The 6,371-nt window shown below is 60.1% G+C and overlaps 1 protein-coding gene across 1 annotated transcript in view; it reads left to right on the top strand.

The window, feature by feature from the left end:
• KCNH2 (potassium voltage-gated channel subfamily H member 2) overlaps positions 1 to 6,371 on the top strand; it is a 35,887-nt gene that overhangs the window by 3,880 nt on the left and 25,636 nt on the right. The gene's annotated exons all lie outside the window — the stretch shown is intronic.

A 6,371-nucleotide genomic window follows, 5' to 3' on the forward strand; every position in this document is an offset into this window, starting at 1 on the left:
GGGGGCGGCCGGCGATTGGCCGGAGCCCCGGCCTGTTGCAGCGGCGCGTGACCTCAGCAGGGGCCTTTGGGGTGCGCCAGGTGGGAGGCGCGGGCTGGATATTGGGGCTGTACGGCGGTCCGGGTCTCTTTACCCCAAGCACTCTGGTGGGATGGTTTACGGGGTGCCCAAGGGGCTGCTTGATTGTGGTCTGGAGTCTCTGGTTCCTTCCTCCCTGGGCAGATGTGGGCACGTTGAGCTAGGTGGGTTGGAGTGTGACGGCAGCACCGGGATGGCAGGTGCGTGCATGGATGGAGGTAATGGAAGTCCAGGCCGGTGGCTGGGCGCCGACCTCCGCCCACAGGCCTCTAGCTACCCTCGCCTCTGCCAGGTGACCGACTGGTCTGGGGAGTTGTCACTGAGGGCGAGGCGGGGAAGGGCTGCAGGACTCTGGCTGGCTCTCTGCCGCCCCTCTCCTGCCCCCTCTCTTCTGCCCTTCAGCTGCACCTGGCGGGAGGTGTGTGCCTCTCCCCACAACCTCAGTTCCCTTAGTCCCATCTTTTGAGCGCCACCCCTTCCTGCGCCAGGTGTCTCTGCTCAGCCACTGCCTCCCCGCCCAGCTGCGCTGTCTTCCGGAGAGCGGAGAGCAGAGAGCGGAGAGCGGATAAACAGAGCCCTGGGTGGGGCTGCTCCCACACCGCCCCTGCCCTGGTGGGGTGGCCTTTGCTCAGGGAGGGCAGTGCCGCAGGGCTTGGGGGGACCTGCAGGTATCAGGCGGCTGGGGAGGGGGCTCTGGAAGGTGCCGCAGGGCTGCCCACCAGTGCCCAAACCCTGTCGCTCACCAGTGTGTATCTGATGAGCATTTACTGAACCCCTGTGAGCCAGGTGCAGCAAGGTCTTGGAGATGGAGCAGTGTTCAAGACAGAGGAGGTTCCTGCCCACAGCGAGCTTACCTGCTGTAGACAGCGCTCTCTGTCTCTTCCTGGGGGCAGTGAGCCAGCAGCCCCCGTATGCCTCTGGCCCTGTCCCTTGGAACCTCCCCTGTATGCTATGCTCAGGGTTGGCTGCAAAGGATTACATGCCCTGATGACGCTGCTTTTGCAGGGGTGCCCAGCTGTGAGCTCCCTGGACAGAATCAGAGTGGGGGACAGTCACTGGGGACCTGTGGAAAAGGGTTTGCTCACAGCAAATGGGCCTCTGGCTGGGAGATTAGATGCAAACTCTGAAGGCAGGGCCTCCTTTCTGGTTCTTCACTGACATCCCGCCAGAACCTTCATCAGAGCAGATGCTTTTATATCTGCCTGGCTATCTAGTACTAGCTAATATCAATGGGCGCCTTCTATGCGCTGGACACTGGGCCGAATGTTTCACTTGCATCATCTCATGAAATCTTCACAACCACCCTGGGAGGTAGATACTATTTTTTCTACATTTTGTGGATGAGGAAACTGAAGTTCAGGAAAATTAAGAAACTTCCCTAGAGTGTGCAGAGCTGGGAATGGAACCATGTCTGTCCGATCAGAGCCCTGTCCACTCTGCTCTGCTGTCATGTATTAAAAAGGAGGCAAAATGGTTACAGGTATATCTCTAAACTGCACGTTACTTTATGCACACTTTTATTCTGAAAGTTCGCAAACAGTTGGTGTCATGAGAAGAATGTGAATACACACGTCCTGGGTTCAGGTCTAACACCAGAAATTCTGTGATACGGATCAAGTTGGTTACTGCCTTGAGCCCGTTTCTACTTCTGGGATAGTGTGCCCGCCGGACCCCTCGGCGGCAGGGGCCTGGGTGATTCTGTCTTCCCTGTAGTGTGTGTGAGGAGCTGCCCTCCCTCCTTCCTGCCCCAGGCTGGCTCCTTTGGGAGAGGATGGCCGTGGGACCCCTTCTGCAGAGGTGCTATCATGGAATCTTGGTGACCTTGAGGATCACTTAATCCAGCCCACTCAAGTTACAGATGGAAAAACTGAGAAGCAGAGGTCAAGTTACCAGCGAATCAGTGGAGGGAGTGTGGGACTAGAACCCAAGTTCAAGCTCTTTCCTCACCCCAGGTTACTGCTCCAAATGGTGCTGTGACCCAGAAGGTCCTATGCCAGCCATCTCGGCCTGCCCCCTTCTCTGCTCTCACCTAGTTTCCATGGGGATCAGGTGTCTCCTGGTGGCCAACAGGCTGACCTTGGCCCTCAGGTTATGTGGGCCGCTGCTTATCCTGGCACTTGAGGCCTCGGGTGCAGACAGATTTCCTCTGCCTCCCCTCCCTCTCCCTCTGCTCAGTCCCTCGGGCAGATCTCTGTGCCTGACCCGGGCGGGGTGTGTGTGTGTGTGCGGTGTGTGTGTGTGTGCGCGCGCGCACGCATGAGCTCACAGGCTCACAGCCTTGTGCGTGGACAGAGGAGGGAGGTAGATGTGAGGAAGGCCAGTGCCACCTCTTGTTTCTGTCCAGGCCTTTCTCAGGGTCTTTGCCTGGACCAGCCAGGGCAGAGCAGGTCCCTGGGCTTTAGCCCCAGGGAGGTGGGTGGCTGGGAAGGAGGCGGGGCCTTTTGCTGGCAGGCACCACCATGGACAGCTGTGCTGTGTCGGTGCCTCTAGCCTAGCTCTGTGCAGCCTCAGGGCCTGGAGCCAGACAGCCCCATTATTTAGCTGCTGGGACTGCTGGGAGGTGGGGAGGCCAGACTGGGGGGTGTGGGCTGGAGGGAGAGACACGAGGTGCCAGGCCCTCACTGGTCCTGTGTCCATGCTCCTTCAGGTCAGGCCTGGGATTAAGGTGCAGCTGGGATCAGGGCCCAGCAGCCTGGGGCTGGCAGGTGGTGGCATCCCCTTGGGGCTCTGGGCCGCGCCTCGGCAGCAAGTGATGCTGGTGCACACCTGCATTCCCACGTTGCCCTGGGGAGGCTTCGGGCCCTTCCACCACGGCTTCTCCTCACATGCTCCCCTCCTCTGCCAGGCCTCGGGGAGGTCCCCTGCACTCTGGCCCTTGTGTCCTCTCTGCTCTTTGTTCCCGCCTCTCTGCCCCGCCCCTGCCATGCTCAGCGGCTGCCTGTGCCCGTGGTCTCTGCTTCAGGGCTCCCTGCCGGCCGTGTCCCCCGCGGTCTGTATCTCCCTCTCCCTGCAGCTGTCTCTCTTCTTGCCCCCCTTCAGTACCCCCGAGGCTCCCTCCCTGCCTCTCTCTCTCTGCCTCGGTGGCCCCCGCCTCTCTGGGCTACATCTCCGAGTCTCTGTCTGGCTCCCCGTACCTCTGCCTGTCCTGGCCTGGTCTCCATGTCCCTGTGTCCCTGGGAGCCTGTGCGTGGGTGGGGATGGGGGTGTCTCTAGAGAAGAGTCTGTTGGCTTCTCCACTCCAGCTGCAGGCCGGTTGTCATGGTAACAGGGTCAGAGGGCCCCCCCGCTGCAACAGCTGAGCTGTGGGCTGGGGGAGGGGTGGGGACAGAGGGCCAGCGTGCTCCCCCGAGCCCATGGGGAGCCAGAGCCCCAGAGGTGACCCCACACCCACTGGTCTGTGGTCCCCAGACTCGGACCTCAGCCTCCCAGGTGATTGCACAGGTACTCCTGGCACCAGTGACTCTCCACACACCCCAGGCCATTTCACTGCCTCTTCCCTGGTCGCTGAAATCTGACTCTGCACTGTGACCCTCCCACACCACCCCCTTCTCCATCATGGCCCCAAGCTCAGATACCCACTTCTCCCCTCCCAGCCCTGTCCCCTCCAAGCTGTGATCCTCAGGTCAGGGTGGCTGCTGAAGGAGGCCTTGGGTATTTTGACGCTGGCAGGCAGGTCAAATGGAGGCTGGTACCTGGGTGTGCTCTGTGTCCTTGAGATGGAGCAGGCCGGGGTGAGCCCTGGAGGAATGAGGTTAGACACAGGTAGTACTTTACTTCGGGGCTGTGGGGAAGCCACCGAGGGGCCCCCTCCACCTCGGGCCTTCTGGTCAGGACCCAGGGCAGCTTGGAGTCCGGCAGGTGCGCACACCTGCATGATGGTGGTCGGGAGTAGGGCTCGGGGGCTGCGTCCGAGCCCAGCAGCGCTTTCCCTCCGTGGCTCCAGGGAGGGCAGCTGAGCCGGAGCAGGGTGCCCTGGCCTGCATGGGGGCTTCCTGTCCCAGCCCCACCCTGGGGGCCGGGCGGGCCTGCCATGACCGAGGGTGTGGGCCACTCCTGGCCTTCTCTGGGGTCTGGAGAGTGTTGGGCAGGCGGCTCCTCTGTGTTGTGTCTGCTGTAGCCCCTGAGAGGAGCTATGTAAATATTTGTGCAGAGGTGTCTGGGATGGGAGCAGATTTTGATGGTGTCCTTGGGCTCTGGGGAGGGGGGCCGTGGGCAGCAGGGGGGCCAGCATGGGGGTGTGAGACCGGGTGAGCCTCAGCCTCTTTTCTGCCCAGTGGTGGCTTCCAGGGGGGTGGGACTTCAGGGGGTCCAGGAAAGTCCTTTCACAATTAAACATCTTCCCCGAGGGTGCTTGAAATGCCTCTATTTGGGAACCTTTCGCTTGGGTGGAGAACGAACCTTTTTCTTTAAAAAGACATTCTCAAAAAAAAAAAAAAAAAAAAAATTCTCTTCTGGGTGAGCCCTGGAGGAATGAGGTTAGACACAGGTAGTACTTTACTTCGGGGCTGTGGGGAAGCCACCGAGGGGCCCCCTCCACCTCGGGCCTTCTGGTCAGGACCCAGGGCAGCTTGGAGTCCGGCAGGTGCGCACACCTGCATGATGGTGGTCGGGAGTAGGGCTCGGGGGCTGCGTCCGAGCCCAGCAGCGCTTTCCCTCCGTGGCTCCAGGGAGGGCAGCTGAGCCGGAGCAGGGTGCCCTGGCCTGCATGGGGGCTTCCTGTCCCAGCCCCACCCTGGGGGCCGGGCGGGCCTGCCATGACCGAGGGTGTGGGCCACTCCTGGCCTTCTCTGGGGTCTGGAGAGTGTTGGGCAGGCGGCTCCTCTGTGTTGTGTCTGCTGTAGCCCCTGAGAGGAGCTATGTAAATATTTGTGCAGAGGTGTCTGGGATGGGAGCAGATTTTGATGGTGTCCTTGGGCTCTGGGGAGGGGGGCCGTGGGCAGCAGGGGGGCCAGCATGGGGGTGTGAGACCGGGTGAGCCTCAGCCTCTTTTCTGCCCAGTGGTGGCTTCCAGGGGGGTGGGACTTCAGGGGGTCCAGGAAAGTCCTTTCACAATTAAACATCTTCCCCGAGGGTGCTTGAAATGCCTCTATTTGGGAACCTTTCGCTTGGGTGGAGAACGAACCTTTTTCTTTAAAAAGACATTCTAAAAAAAAAAAAAAAAAAGACATTCTCTTCTCATCACTCCTCCCCTGTAAGCAGGGAGGAGTATGGAAACAGCTCGCCCTCAGTGTGAAGAAGTTTCACAGAATCATTCCTCCCTGACCTGGGGAGGGGCCCATGGGGTCAGGGCCAGAAGAGGGGGCACAGAGGGACACCTGGGACAGGTGATGAGTGTGGGAGAGGCTCTGGAGGAACCGCTGTCCCCCTAAAGTCCCTCCTGTCCTTAGTCCAGGGGCCCATAAAGATCTCCACGCTGTGCACTGTGGTTGGCCTTGAACGGACTTCTCTCCGTTTTGGTCACGTGTCTACTGGAATAGAAGCACCTTGAGGGCTGGGCAGCGTCTTCTCCTTAACCCACCATCTCCCTCACGTACACTTCTGGGCAAGGCTGCCGTGTCCGACTCCCCCACTAGATTGGAAGCTCTGGGAGGGCAGACAGCGGCCTGTTTTGTTCTCTGTTGTATCTCTGTGTCTGCTGCATAGTGGGAGCTCAGCTCATGCTCCCACTGAATGAAGGATTGAATGAATGTGGTGGGCAGTGTGCTGTGTTGCAGAAACCCTATACCAGGAGTCAGAGCCTTGGGAGCAATTTCTGGTTTAGTTATAGACTTGCTGTGTGACCTTGGATGAATCACTTCCCACCTCTGGGCCTCGGTCTGGCCCTCTGTGAAAAGCCTTAGAATAATAGAATGTCAGGGCTGGGAGGGGTCTTAGAGGATGGGGAGGCTATTGGGGCCAGAGGAAGGTGGGCCAGGGAGAGGTGGCCTGAGGTGGCCATTGGGCGAGCTGCAAGTCCTCCACCCCTGCCGTGTGGGGGGCATTGTGGGGTACAGGGAAGGCATCTGAGGATTCTCAGCCTTCCCGCCTCATAGATGGAGGGAGGTGGCCTGGATGGGGGAACAGAGCTGGAGGAGGGGGTGGTGGCAGCTGCACTCATTGGCACCCTCACTGTTGTGACTGCACTTTTTTTTTTTTTTGTGGTACACGGGCCTCTCACTCTTGTGGCCTCTCCCGTTGCAGACGCAGAGGCTCAACGGGCCCAGCCGCTCCGCGGCATGTGGAGTCTTCCCAGACTGGGGCACGAACCCGTGGCCCCTGCATCGGCAGGCGGACTCTCAACCACTGCGCCACCA

This window comes from Lipotes vexillifer, unplaced genomic scaffold (assembly GCF_000442215.2).
Source record: "Lipotes vexillifer unplaced genomic scaffold, Lipotes_vexillifer_v1.1 scaffold472, whole genome shotgun sequence".
Lineage (NCBI taxonomy): Eukaryota > Metazoa > Chordata > Mammalia > Artiodactyla > Lipotidae > Lipotes > Lipotes vexillifer.